This window comes from Onychomys torridus, chromosome 19 (assembly GCF_903995425.1).
Source record: "Onychomys torridus chromosome 19, mOncTor1.1, whole genome shotgun sequence".
Classification (NCBI taxonomy): Eukaryota; Metazoa; Chordata; class Mammalia; order Rodentia; family Cricetidae; genus Onychomys; species Onychomys torridus.
This window is the reverse complement of record NC_050461.1, coordinates 58,917,526-58,933,089: the sequence shown is the minus strand read 5'-3', so window position 1 is coordinate 58,933,089 and position 15,564 is coordinate 58,917,526.

Sequence of the window (15,564 nt, the reverse complement as noted above, 5' to 3'; positions counted from 1 at the left end):
GGGGAAGAAGGAGTACAGTGAGGAGAGAGCAGGAAAAGAGGAAGAAGCTGGACCAGGTGTGGTGTATCCACCTGGACCCCAGAACTTGGGAAGGCGGCAGAGGGAGCATGAGTTCAAGGTCAACCTCAGCCACACTCCCTAGGCAACATGGAGGCCCTGGAAAGATGAGTGACAGGAGGTATAATGATGGCTTCTCGTCACAGTGATAAACCACCATGACCAAAAGTGACTTATGGAAGAAAGAACTTATAATCCCAAAGGAGGAATCCATTGTGGTAGAAGCATGGAAGAAGGTGTAAGAAGCTGAGAGACCACATCTTCAACAACAAACATGAAGTAAAACTCCAACTACAGCAGGGTGAGGCTGTGCACTCTCAAGGCCCGCCCACCCCCCACCCCCACCCCCACGATGCGCTCCCTCCAGCAAGGCTCACCCACCTAAAGCTCCCAAACAGCGCCATCAAATAGAGACCAAGTATTCAAGCACGTGAACCTATGGAGTGGGACATTTCTCATTCAAACCACTGTATGAGGTGAGAGGGGGAGGGAAAATGGCCTACAGGGGTTGAGTTTCCTACCCACAAGGCAGCAAAGTGAGCTAGGTGTCCCTCCCTAGAAGAGAGAGGCCATCCTTGCCCGAAGGAGACTCCATACATAGAACTCCAACCTCATTCCCATGTGAGCAAACCTCAACCAAATTAACATATTCTTGTAACAAATCAGGAGACTCTGCCTATCATAATGGTGGAACTTCAGTCAACTGCAGGATGCCAACTGACCCAACCTTGCCCAACAAAGACAATGCCCAATGGTAGCCAACCAGACTGCTTCTGTCTGTCACTTCTGGTCCATGAAAACAAACAAACAAAAATACCTGTGCTTCTCTCCATGTAGCCCTTCCAAATCCTACTAACCTTGAGAAATGAACATGTGTCAATCATTCTTTGTCCAAATAAGCCATGCTAAAGTTAATTTGTTTCAAGTTTTCCTATTATAGTGAGCGTCTTCAATAACAAAATCACATGTGAAGTTGAGCAAATGTGACCACCCTTGAAAATCATGAAGGAAAAGTGGTTTTTTGTTTGTTTGTTTTTCCATTCTAGCTAGTTCTTCTCTAGCATGTAGTATCTAAACTGTACTTTAAATGGTATCTGCTTAAGTGAACATCTCCCTCTTCCCGGCTGTACTGGAAAATAGATCCACGTGGAACTATGATTGCTAGAGCAAAAGCATTCACACTCTCTGTCAGTGACTTCACTGTGCATCCACAGACCTGGACTTCTTTAACATAAAATACTGAAGACTTAGCTATTTAGAACAAGCCAAATAGCCTTCTGATTTGCTCATTTCATCCAGATCTTGGTTTCCCTTGAAAACAGCATTTTGTCTCTTGTCAATCTGTTTTCCTACCCACAGCTGGCTACCATCCTTTAGATATGCTGTGCCAGCTGAGATCACTTCCTCCTCAGTAAAAATAGATGTCTGCTGGTTGGAGCTAGTGGAAGTTCTCTGTGCCGTCACATGCTGAATGCCTGTCAGCACAAATCTTTTCTTTTTTTAAGGTGTGTGTGTGTGTGTGTGTGTGTGTGTGTGTGTGTGTGTGTGTGTGTGTTGTGATGTCAGAAGACTATTTTCAGAAATTGATTCTCCCCTTTCACCTTGACTTCTGGGAATCTAATTCAGATCATCAGGCTTGCAGAGCAAGTAGTCTTACCTGCTGAGCCATCTCACCAGCCCTTAAATGTTTTCTAACTGAACTTGGAAAAGCCAGAGGAAAGGGAAGTAATGGACATACAGGAATGCATTATTTTGACCTATAGAGTGTCTGTCACTGGTTACCTGGTAAACCATGTCTGAAAGAAATGGCTAGTAAGAGGCACTGAGATGATTGGCCTTCATTGGCCTTTGACTGGATTTACAATTCCTTGGGAGACACACCTCTGGTATGTCTGTGACAGCAACCTGGAGGTTTAACTAAGGATTTAACTGAACATAGGTGGCACCATTCCGGAGACTGGGGTTCCAGGCTGAATGAAAAGGTCAAGGGGGAAAAGGAGAAAGATGAAGGACTCCTGCATTCCCCTTTCTTGGCCTCCTGTTCAAATGAGGTGTCAGCCAAAAAGCCTTCCCCAGCAATGAACTTCATCTCCTCAAACTACAATCCAAAATAAACCCATTTAGCCCTAAGCTGCTTGTCAGTATTTGATCATAATCACGAGGAAAGTATACAGGCACCTGATGGAAGGAGATGACCAGAATTGTATCCACAGAGGCCACACGACACATATGAGCAGGGGGACTCAGTCTACAATGACCTTTCCTCTTTGGTATCATCTTTCCCCTTGCCTCAATAATACAAAGTCTACAAGCCTTGGGCACATGGCTATGAACTCGAACTATACTAGAGAAGAAAACCTGATTTATTTCCCAAATACACAAAGTTAATTAGGAGGGATGATTTAAATCATTATCATAAAATGTGAAGAGAGGAGGTGTTTGCTGTCAAGCCAGATGACCCGAGTTTGATCCCTGGGATCCAGTCCATAGTGAAAGGCAAGAACAAATACCTGCAAACTGTCTTCTGACCTCCATGGACATGCCACAATAGCTTCCTCTGCCCCTCTGTTCATGCACAAATAGAATAAATGTTAAATTTTTACAGTGTGAAACATAACAACAAAGAAGAAAATACAGGTAATTATCTATGTGATTTAAAGAATAACTTCTTCAGCACTCAAAACTAGAATTTCAAAAGACTAAATTAAAAGGTGTATCTACATAAAAAGTATCTTAACTAACAGCAAAGGGCAATAGCAGTTCCCTTCTGGTGTCTTCTATTGTGTTAGATTTGATAGACAGATAGGGCTGGAAAGATGACTTCGCAGTTACAGTGGGTACTGCTTTTGCAGAGGACCCAAGCTCAGGTCTCAATACCCATGTCAGACAGCTAACAACTACATGTGACTCCAGTTCCAGGGGACCTGACACCTCTTCTAGTCTCTACAGGTATTGCACTCATGTGCACAAACACACACACACATACACACATAATTAAAAATGGAAAATAAGCTGACAAATCATTATCATGAACATATGCATGAAATCTTCCTTTAGCAAGCTTAGGATAAATGCTTCTTCTACCTTTCTCCTTATTCAGAATAAATGACTGTTTTACAACATGAGTTCTAAGTACTAGGCATAGATTTTATTATGTGTCTCTAACACTTTTGATGTTTTCCATTATGTTTTAATGAACCATCTGTCTAAAACTTATTTTCGAAAGTTGAACCATTAGTAATTGGGCAAATTATATTCTTGCTAGTGCGAGTATTATGGTTTAGCTGTGGTCATCTAAGCTAACTGCTCTGAGAAACTGGGATGCAATTATGGGCTAAGCAGAGACACAAGATAAGCAGCTCGAGGACCAGGCTTAGTGCAAGTGTGGACATCCAGCCCACGGCTTCTCTCACAAGACAGAAATGCACATGGCTGTGTAGCCTTATGGAAAATCTCTGAGGTGATAAGAAAGAAAATAAGTAAATAAAAGCAGATTCAATTGAGCAAGAGCTGAAGGAAAAGAAAACGCCAAATAAGGTCAGGACTCAGGGAGAGGTGAGAGTCATCTTAGCCCATGACACCACAGGCAGGTTGGGTAAAGCCCAGTTACAGAAGGACCAGGACCCCTGGAGGGAAAGGGACTCCATCATGTTCTGTCATGTGACCAGATGGAATCTTACAGAACCAGGGTGTTCCCTTTACCACCAGCAACAGTAAAGCTTGGGAACGTGTGTGTGTGTGTGTGTGTGTGTGTGTGTGTATGTGTGTGTGTGTGTGTAAGTATTCAAGATTCCCAACCACAGAAGTGGTCAGTGAATTCTCCTAGCGCTCTGGAGCAGACAGTAAAGAACGACCTCCCACTTAAGCCACAGCATGGGAGCCAGTGATTCAAAAACCCAGAGCCAGGAAGGAAGCATTTGCCAAGCTACAAGAGACAAAGCCTCCCAGCAATGGTGTGTGGAGCAGGGCCAGGGAGCACGGGCAGCAGTGGGGAAGAACGGCCCACCAGGTCAAAGAAGCTGTGTTCTCAGGAGCTCCACACACCAGCTACCCTTGTGGGTGGGCATGCCAACAGGGATAGGAAGGAGGGAATTGTTACCTCTCTCGATCTCATCACAACACTGTGGGCGTTCCATAGGTGCTGCAGCTGGGTAGGCTGTTTAGTTGCTTATATAGTATTTTCTGGAACTGTAGAAGCTAGACTGAAGGGAAGAAAGCTTTCAGGTCAGATCCAGCTTGAATCATCCACCTCTCATGTCCGGAAGAGTTCAGTGTATGTAACAACAGGGCCCACCCTCAACCCAAGAGGCAACTTGGAGCTATGTCCATCACTGATACTGTTTCGGGAGTCATTGGACTACCCTGACCAACCAAATGGTTTCTTATGCCTGGTGCTAATGGTTCTCATTATCTGTGGTTCTTGTGGGGTGCATTGCCGGCCAAGTGACTTAACTTCCATATATATAGGGTTTAGGATGGGACTAATCAATATATATATATATATACTTTTATAATTGAGAATATATATTGCAATTTTAGGTAAATATACAGTATGATTCCTTGAGGCTTTAGCAAACAACCTTGGTGCTGTCTCTCATCACTCCTGTATTGACTTACCTACCTACTCCCTCCCCAGCTGGCCACCCCTCCCTGCTTCTCCATTTCACGAGATAATAATAAGAAGCAGCTATCAACTTGAGGAGGGAGACATGGGAGGGGCTCAAGAGGGGTGGTTGGGAGGGGCTGGGGGAAGAAAGGGAGAAGGAGAAAGTAATATAATTATATTTCAACGTGGGAGTCTGTGGGAGACCAGCTCCAACCTGCTCCCACCTTTCGAAGGGCTCTTGGGTGGAAGAGAGAGGAATGAGGAAATATTAGGTAGAAAGATAGAAAGAGACAATAAGAAAGACAGAACACAGGATAGCTTTGGGAGGGCCTGGGTCAATACTCAGTTATGCCAGGCATTTATTAAAAACGGCTTTTTATACAAATACGAAGGGGAGAGGAAAAAGACACACACCCCCCCAGATCAAAGCACACCATACAGCCAAATGTAGACCCTTCAAGACACCTGGTAACCATGTCCATGGTCAAATCATCCCATTATGCAGCCCTGCTGGGTAAAGCAAGCTCAGATTCTCTGACCCTGAGTAAGGTCTCACTAAATAGCCTCTGTGGGCCACCACATTTCAATTAAAAACATGTTTTAAAAATTAGGAAAAAAGGTCTAAGATTTTTGGTCATATTATTGATTCTACAAACACTGATTTTTCTATCCTGTTAGCAAATGATTGGTCATCCTCTCCCCAAAGTCCTTTCTTCTTAAGGCATCCCTGAGTTCTTCCAAGGCCACAGTGGGCTGTTGTCCAGGTATAACACTAGATAGCTCAAGAGTCTGCAATGTTAGGAATCACCAACAATGGCTTGGGTGCAGCCTGCATGGTTATGAACAGCATTCTGCTAACCAGACCTATCCAGGACTCCCAACCCCACATGTTTTGTTAGGCCTTTATAACGATGTCCTCCGTGTGTCACATGACTTCCCACTTGTTCCCTGGGGCTTTGCCTCCACTTGTTCTCTTTCCTCATCAAGAATTTATGTGGAGAGATGAATTCTCAGCATTTTACCCCTAATGTCTACAGAGTGCCTAAAAATTTGCTTATAAGAGTAATAAAAAGGATTATTACATATTGTATCATGAGAGCTACTCTTACTGCAGAATATGAACATCCCCTTTAGGGTGGGACTAATCGCCAAGTTGTTACAGAACTCCACTGACCAAGCAGCTCAGCAGCTGAACAAGATGGTGGGAAGAAGCCGCAGGCGTTACATAAACCAATGGTTCTCAACCTTCCTAACACTGTGATCCTTGAATACAGTTCCTGTTGTGACACCCAACCATAAAATCATTTTTGTTGCTACTTCATAACTATAATTTTGATTGTTATAAATTATAACATAAACATCTGTATTTTCCAATGGTCTTAGGCAACTCCTATGAAAGGGTCATTCGACTCCAAAGGGGTCATGACCCACAGGTTGAAAACTGCTGACCTAGATGGAGTTCAACTTTTAAACACCTAGAGTGATCAGGGACTTGCTTGAAATCTCAGCACTAGGTAGCCAGTCCAATCTGAGCTGCACTGCAAGATCCTGGAGGTAGGTGTGTGTAGATAACAGCACAGACCAGAAGGGTGAGAAGGTATTTGTATGGATTTGAATGGAAAATATCCCCCAAGGCTCAAGTAGCTGAACACTTGGTCCCCAGGTGGAGGCACTGTTTGGGTAAGTGGTCCATCCTTGCTGGAGGAAGTATATCACTGTTGTCCCGGCCATGATACAAATGAGTACATGAGTCAAAGTGAAGTTGATGCACAATTAGGATATGCATCTTGCTGAATGTCAATCTTAAATTTTATTATAGTTTTTATTTATTTGTGTACACATGTGGATGTTTTGTGTACGTGTGGAGAGTTCAGAGGACAACTTGCACAAGTCAGCTCTTTCCTTCCACTATAAGGGGTCCCGGGCTTGAACTCAGATGCTCAGGCTTGTCGACAGACTCCTTTATCCACTAAGCCATCACACCAGCCTTGTTGGATGTAAATTTGACATTAGGAGGAAAAGGCCAAACAAAGATTGAAATCCAGTCAATGACATAGATGGTATACTTTGTAAAAGTGTAGAAGGGTAGCTGGAGGGATGAATAAGGACAGATGTGTAACGAAAACAAGTATTATAAGCTGTTTGTGGTGGAGCAGAAGTAGAAATCACAGAGTCTCTTCCTGAGCATCCCTTCCCACTTTGCTTGGGTTTTGGTGGGTAGTTGTTGGCTTTTAATTTTATGGTTAATCTTTTTTGTTTCATTTAAGTTTCTTTGAGACACAGAGTCTCACTCACACTCACAGCAATCCTCCTCCTGTGACCTCCTGAATGCTAGAACAGCAGGGGTGAGCCACCATTCTGGCTCTGCTATCTGCTGAAGAAAGGAACTTTTAAAGTAACAGATTGGATCTGGATAAAGAATGTCAACAAAACACGGACCAAAGACTTGAACACTGGTTAGAGCCTAGGAGAGTTCTGAAACTTTCTTGTGCTGAGACTTCCAAGGACTAGGTGAAGCCTCTAACAGGAATGAGCGTTTTAAAACCAATCCAGGAAACAATTGAAATCGAAAATCACAAGGAGGCGGCAAGTTTGTACCACAGAACCATAGCTAAGTTTTAGCTCTTTCCTCATACCTATTTGCAATTTCCAAGTTTCCTTCAGTAATTATGTTAGTCTATAATAATGAAAGATTTATTTGTAAAATCTCAAGGCTGATGTCTGCTGGATCTAGTGCATACAATATTAGGATTATGCTTAAAGCCACAGCCAGGACAGCCAAGAGTTAATACAAAAGTTCTTGGGACTTGGGAATGTTGTCCCATCAAATCCTCATCAATCACAATCTTATCTTTTCTAATGTTATAGACACACAGTCAAATAAAGCTAAATTCCCACACATAGTCTGGCTACCATCATTTAGAGTCTAACTAATGCCCTACATAGACATCTGAAGCCCAGTGTCTAATGCCCTTCCACAAATAGTTCCCAGAAAAATAACTTGTCCTGCAACATTCACTACTTAGGCAAGTAGCCAGTAGTCCACCTCTCAGATACAAGTCCCCACTGAGGCTCACACTAGAAAAAAAAAAGGGGGGGGGATTTAGCTCAGTGGTAGAGCGCTTGTCTAGCAAGCACAAGGCCCTGGGTTCAATCCTCAGCTCCACACACACAAAAAAAAAAAAAAAAAGTAACCTATCCCTTAACCGCTATACAAGAAACCTGACCCCTTCTCTGGGAACTTCCTGCTGCCTTCTTGGAGTATAATTCAACAGGTTCTTGTCGTTCATGCCTCTGGTGAATTCTTTTACGGCCTGTGTGGCTGCCTCCCATGTCACTCTGGAATTCAAAGGTCCAGCACCAGAGAGACTGCATGGAGGTGAGTGAGCAGGGAGAAGAGTCACCAAAAACAAGGAGAAACCCAGAAAGAGTGGAAAGGGCACCACCGAGGCTGAAGCGCACAGATGGAGTTCGGTCTATGAGCATGTCCGGGGGCGGTGGGGGGCTGGGGGATTCTTGATTATTAATGGATCTAGGAAGGCCTACTATAGGGCACCATTCCCTGGGAAGGTGTCTGAACTATACAGGAAAGCTGGTTAAGCTTGAGTCTGTGGGTGAGCCAGCTGCAGCTTTCTGCTTCAAGTTCATGCCCGAGTCCCTTCTTGTCTTCCATCGGTGACAGACTGCAAGCTGAAACAAACCTATTCTTCTCCTAAACGGCTTTTGTTTGCAGTGTTTTATCACAACACAGAAGAAACTACAATATGCCCATGTGTGTGTCTCCACTGTTTATGAGGTAGATGTGGCTCCATGCAGACGGATGGACATTTCCTCTGTGGGGTGTACATTCATTTCCTAGGGCGTCTGGGACATTGGTAATTTCCACCTGGAATCTGAATTTCAACATGTCTTCAGCTCATGAGGCTCTGCTGTCCAGACATAGCCATCATTCCCAGCAGACGACCCTGCAGGCAGTGCCGGATGAGTTCAGGCATTATCCACACCAGCTCTGAACTTCAGACTTCCTGTGCACCTACATGGTCAGGCCCAGGTCTCTTCTGTCACTGTCCTTCCTCTGGTCCTCTCTCTCCACCAAATGTCCACCACTAAGCCATCACTGCATGCCCCAGCCTGTCTGACTCCATTTCTCTTTGGAAAACCAGGCTTTAATACTGGTACGCCTCCAGCAGCTGGACAGGTCCTTGAAACCCCTTACTCTCTTGGGGCTAAGCCAGGCTTGCTACTGTTGTTCACATCCTCTGTATTCCCCTCATACTGGCCTCACTCATCCTGCCTGCTCACTGGTCATTTAGCTCCCACCTCCAGAGCCCTCCAAGGCCAGCTCAAGCCCTGGCAGGTGCCTCTTTACTTCTGGAATGGTGAGTAGTCTGTAAAACATTAATAATAAAGTAACAGGATTTATGCAAAAGAGATGAGCAGAAACTGATGGCAGTGTAGTTACAAAACCAAAAGCACAGAAATCTGTGTTTATAAGAAACAGAGATGGAGATGAAGGGTAGCTGTTGGTATAGGAACCTGGAGGGTACTGTGTTCAAAGAATGCCCTACATAATAGCAGAGTAAGAGGAACCATGAGATAAGAGAGGGGACAGGGTGACAGTGTTAGGACCTTTCTAGTTAGCATCTCCAACTAGAAAGGAGATAGTCACTGGCTTGATGAAAGTGCCCAATTCTGAAAACAAAGGACAAGGCTGCAACCTCTGCTCTAGTGAAATAATGGCACCCACATGTGTTTGCATGGTTGGAAGGGAGCCACACACAAACTCCCTCTGAACAATGCTGGTGCCCCAAGCCCCACACAGACTAGAGGCTGCCTCTCCTGATGCTGACATGCACATAGAGTGGGGTCGTACAGATGCCTTCTGAAGCCTTGCATATGAGGCAGCAAATAGCTGTCGGTAGGTAGGAAGGGAAAGGGTCTCCTGGTGAGAACTGGAAGTTGTTCATGTGTGTTACAGTGAGAACAGAGGCTACAGTTGGAGGAGGATTAAGGGCTAACACAGCAGTCTGGAGCAACAAGGCAGAGGACCAATAAGAGGTGTGAGATAACCAAGCTGAACAGAGAAGAGGAAGGACAGAGTTCTGCGTCAGTGAGAGCAGGCTGGCCACTCCCCCAACCCTCTCAGCACATAAAAAGGGATACAGGTCATGTTCATCCTATACACATCCTTGCTTCTAATTCAGCCCATTGCAACAGACTAAATTTTAAGATGACTGTTAATAAACTTACACCTAGTTGACCACCTATAAACAAGGTGCTAACTATGAAGTAACAAAAAACAACAACAAAAAAAAATTATTGACTCAGCCATGGTAGAGTTAACTCTCTGGCATGGTAAAGCTACAAGCTGGTCATGCAAAGTTGAGAACAGAGAGAGCTCAGTATAACTAACAGCAAGGTCAGAGGGTAGTAACACTGGCCAAGTGACAGACAGCTAAGACAGTCAAGGTCAAAGCCAGAGTCAGCCATGGGCAGAGAAAAGCTCCAAACTACACCTGAGTGGCTGGGAAGCACATGAACATCACATCACCACCACCCTGGTGGAGCCAGGAGAACGTGCATAGAACGTGTGGGCTTCCATTGGCACCCTCCACGATGGCTCAGAAAGTTTACCAGTCTCAATGGGGATTGCCTCAGCATTTGTCCAGTTTCTACCACTGCCCTTATAAAACTCCTAGACAAAGGAAATTCAAGGGCTTCTTTCCTTTCTGGAAACCCCTCCCACTCTTGGGAGTTGCTCTTACTTTTCCTCAGTTTCCCACTTTGCTGTAATAATTCTCAATAAAGCTTGCTCTCACTTTGCATCTGCCACTATCATCCGAGTCTTTAGTCTTCTTTGGTGTGAGATGAAGAACTTGGAGTCACCGCTCACGGTCTATCTTTGATGACTCTCACTGTCCAGCATTTCAGGTCCTCAGGTGGTGCACTACCAGGCCACAAAAGGGCCTGTCACTCAAAAGCCCTGCATCACACGGATGGAAGCCTTCCTGTTGCTGTGTTCCGGCGTTGTTGAGAGGAAGTACAGCGTGATCGTTTTATGAGAATGTCTAAATTGATCCTTCTACATCCTCTGGGTGCTGTTCCCGCTTCTCATGAGCACTCTCAGCATCAAGCGTCATCAAGCGTCCTTCAGGCCAGAATCAGGGACATTTTTCTAAAGCTACAATGTAACTCCTAGGCCAACAGGATGGCACAGGGAATAAAAACTCGCGCTAAGCCTGACAACCTGAGTTCAATACCTAATTATCTACATGATGAAAGGAGAGCACTGAATCCCCAAATCTGTTTTCCGACCTCCACATGCATGCCATGCCATGTGTGTTCACACACATACATGAATACCTACACAGCAGATTTGAGACTTTCTGCATGCATTTTCTAAATGCCCTCTCCCCTGTGGTCTTTGTGCAGCCCCCAGCCACATTCTCTGCTTTCCACTCATAAATGGTAACTTAGTATTACTAACTTTAAAATGGCCCTTACAGACTCCTATTATTGGTGGCATTATTAGTTGTCATGGGTTTTCTTGACACGGGAACATCCAGATGCATTTGTTTAGGATTTCCTGAACTTCTGTTTCTGTCCACTGATTAACCGTCCCAATAAGAAGCACATGCAACTTTAAAAGGATAAAACCATGTCTCGGAACCAGACAGAAAATGGGGAGTGGACTGTGGCTGGAGACTAGCTTTGGCATCTGCCCTCGATCCACCAAACAGCTTACAGAAGACACAGCACAGCTGGTAGGCTGAGGTCAGATTGGTGATGACTTGGCAGTACCTTGGCAAAGTCTTGCCCGGGTCCTGGTACATGACATAGTTGCACCAGAGACCTACACAGGAATCATGTTTCTTTTACTGGTGTCTCATTTGGGGTGAAGCCAGTAAGGCATGGCACACATGCACCCAAACTGACATACACTGACCATGTAGTAACTGTCCATCGTTCTCAAATTCGGCTTCCTCCATCTGCTCCTCAGAATTCTGTAGCAAGTCAAAGAGGAGGGGGTCTTAGAACATGTGGGAGGCTGCAGAGGTTTCCCAGTGAGATCTGAGCTTGCTTTACCAGCAGGATTGCATAAAAGGATGATCGGACCACGTGCCTGGGTACTAGGTATTTGGAAGGGTCTACACTTGGCTGTTATCTAGCAAAGGGGAGGTCTTTTGTCTCGCCTCATGGCATTCTTAGAAAAAGCCCTTCTGAATAAAGTTCTGAGCCATTGGGTATTGACCCAGACCCTCCCAAAGCTATCCAGTGTTTCTTTCTTCTCATTGACTAGGCCTATCATTCTAACCAATATTTCTTAAACCTCTCCCCTCAAGAGTACCCTGGAAAAAGTGGGGGAAGGTCCCCCACAAAGGTAACCACCACCTACCATAAGGGAGGTCTAAGAGGAAGGGTCACCATAGAGCCATACTGGAGAAGGGTATGCCGAATGGAAGATTCAAATGTCACCCACATGTGAGGAGGCCCCAGAGCTTGGACATGGGTAGTGTGGCTCTACTGTGCTGTGCTAGGAGACTCCAAGTATAGATGTCATGACAGCAGCATCTCTCCAGCAGCTCAAGGCTGAGCTAGGAGACTCCAAGTATAGATGTCATGAGCAGCAGCATCTCTCCAGCAGCTCAAGGCTGAGCTAGGAGACTCCATATAGATGTCATGAGCAGCAGCATCTCTCCAGCAGCTCAAGGCTGAGCTAGGAGACTCCGGATAAATGTCATGACAGCAGCAGCATCTCTCCAGCAGCTCAAGGCCATTTCTCTCCTGGCAGCTCTTGACAAGGGAACATCGCCTGTTTGCTCAGCCTTCCCTCAACCCCTCCCTGTTCCACTGACAAGCTCTGTTGTGCTCTGCTGCCAGAGGCTGCCTGGGGAGCTGCTGCCATCTTTCCACGGGGTTAAGGAGGTACAGACAGCCCGGGGGGGAGGCGGGGCAGGAGACATTAAGAACAGCACGCAGAAGGTAGGAACAAGTTATGTAAAAGATGGTACTGAAGCATGGTAAAAACACAAGGTAAAGAAACAGGTCATGTTCCTTCAGCTCTGCAGAGGGGGCAACAGCCCCAGTCCTCAGCCTCCAGGGCTTTTTGTTGTGAACTCCACCCTAGAGTCCATCTACTTGGGGGGCCAAGAAATGTCCAATGCAATCTTCCTGCACTTGGCCCCCTGCAGAACCTTACAGCAGAGTGTCGGGACAAATGTTCAGCTGAGTGTGCGCTCTTAGAGCATATCTAGTATTAATACACAGGTTCCTTGCTCTCTGATGCTACTGCTGGCATTTTACATCTGCAAGAATGTTAGTGAGTGAGGACGCACGTGATAAACTCTACACGTTGTGACAACGAAGCATTGAAAGTTGGCTAAGTTGTTCTTCCTTCCTTTTCCTCCCCTTTTCTGGGATATCAGAGACTCAGGATGGTGGCAAATGAAAGCAGCTCAGTGTGGAGAGTCAGAGCATCCTCATCCACATGGTGCGGCAGAGGAGGCAAGCACTCACCTCTACGCAGCGGATCCATCAAATAAGCAAAGACACCGTAGGGACTAAGAGCCAGGTTTACTAATAGAGAAACAGGGCTGAGATGGAAAGGGAAATGATCGTAATAATCCTCCTGGTAATAGATTAGAATTGGAACTGGCATGAACTTGTGGTTTGCTGCATATGCAGGTCAATTCAGACATAAATGTGTGTAAAGAACAGTGCTTGTCTCCCTGGAAAGGCAGGATCTGGGAACACATGAGAAGCAGACACGGACACCAGCTGGGGACTCCCACTGCAACCATCATGAAAATAATGGATCTTAACTCACAGAACGAAAAAGGACGCCTGAGTCCACTGACTTCCTAGGAAATGAATACAGACTATGATAAGGAATGTGGTATTTACATAACTTCAGAGCAAATGCAAAGGTTGAAAGAAATCTTCTAAAATGATTACCCATTCATGGACTCCAAGGGGAAAATTCTTTCCATCTGCTGGACCTCATCCCAAGTCTCAATTGGTCAGGGTTTTAAAGCCACAGTGAGAATTTTCCCATTTACTGGAGCAAGTGTGTCCCAGGCCATCCATAGCAGGAAGGTGCTTTCAGGTATAAATAACCCTTGGTGAGCATCAGTGGGGTCAGTGGAAAGCAGTGAACTGTAGGCTGAGCAGCATTCACAATATGAACACGGTTAAGCTGTAGAACAGTCCAGGTAAGAAACTGTGAGGCTCTGAACTAAGCTGGTAAATGGGAAGCAAAACGCAGTATGATGCTTTGCATGATTAAGGTGAAACTGTTTGCTTTGAAGTCCTTTCAAAAAGAGCGGTGTGATGTCCAACTGACAGGTGGGGAAAGCCATCAAATGCCAGCTCTGAGGAGGACATAAGGCTAGTGATGATCACTCATCCCACATCATGCAGTTACTTGAATGGTGTGGCACTGCTCCAGGGCTGGGCAAAGCATCCTGGGTAGGATACACACACACACCAAGGCAAGAGGTGACAGCAGCATAACTGTGGGTGGAAGCAAGTTTTGGGGATGGTCTCCATGTGTCTGTCCCCTTCAGTGTCTACTTTCTTACCTTTAACTTAGGCCATCCTCCAGTTCCAGCTTCAGGGTTTTCCTTTCCCCAATGCTCCAGGAAAAAGGACCGTCCTTCACTGAGCAAACTGCCCCCCCTGAATGGCTGCCTTCATTCCACACCCCATAGGATGGACTGGTCCCAAGCTCACACACTACATGTGCAATTCACCCCTAATGTAGGTTCCCACCCACCTGCAGGCCTGTCCTAAACATCCCTGTCAAGTTTACAGGGAGAATAAGGCGGCTTTTGAGCTCATGTTTGCTGACTTCAAATACCAGTTATTTAGAACTGGTCATGTCTCCCCTGGCTCATCAAATCCCACACACTTACCTGACTTGGCCAAGGCTATTGAAAACTTAACTACCTGCTGCTGTGCAGGACCAGAACACAAACAGGAACAGGAAATCAGAGCCCTGACCTAGGGACAGTGCTGAGACCTGCTGTGCTATCAGCAGGATTCCATTGTGCTTAGCCTGCATGAGGACCACAGGATCGCAGCACACGCATTTCACATGACCCATTTCATCTCACAGCCCACGCCCTCCCACCATGCCAGCCTATCTGAATTCAGGCCACTCTGAAGAAATACGCCGACTGGAATTACAGCTATGCCCCCTTTTGAAGAAGGATGGCTTGTTTCAAACAGAAGCAGACTAAGGGAAAGTGTGAGGGACGCTACAAGCCCTGACTCTCTGGCTCCTCCCTGAACACAAAAACAAACAGTTGTAAAGAGGAGAGACAATACAGCCTCCTGGAAACCTTCTAAACAAGCCCAAGGTACACAATTTCCCCGCGAAAGGACACCAAAGGAGCCAGTCAGTCCAGAGACAAGCCCCTTACTTACCTATGTTTCCGACTGGGCTCTCCCCACAGCTCAACACCAACCATGAGTTCCAGAGAGCAGCACACCCTCTGAACCACAAGTGAAGGGCACTGGAAACAGATATGCACTTGGGAGGGGCAAAGGAACAGGTCAAGAGGGACTGTGGTAATGTGGGGCACAGCTCCCAAGGCCATATCCCTATCCCAGCAAATAAGCGAGGCCAGCCCCTTCCTCTAACACACCGAAGGACTGCTTCTGATCAAATCCTTGCTAATGTCTGGTCACAGAGCAACTGTCTAAATGCACATCCTGTGCGGGGAGAGCTGGGTCCTTTCACTCCACCACGATGACAGCTGTTTTACTGACCCATGCACCAGGTAAATCCTGTTAAACTCACTGCATTTCAGATGTGTCTCTTATAGACATCAAGTCAGGTTTTGCTTCTGAGCCAATCTGAAGGCCTTTAATTGGTAGAGACAGTCACATCAATCAAC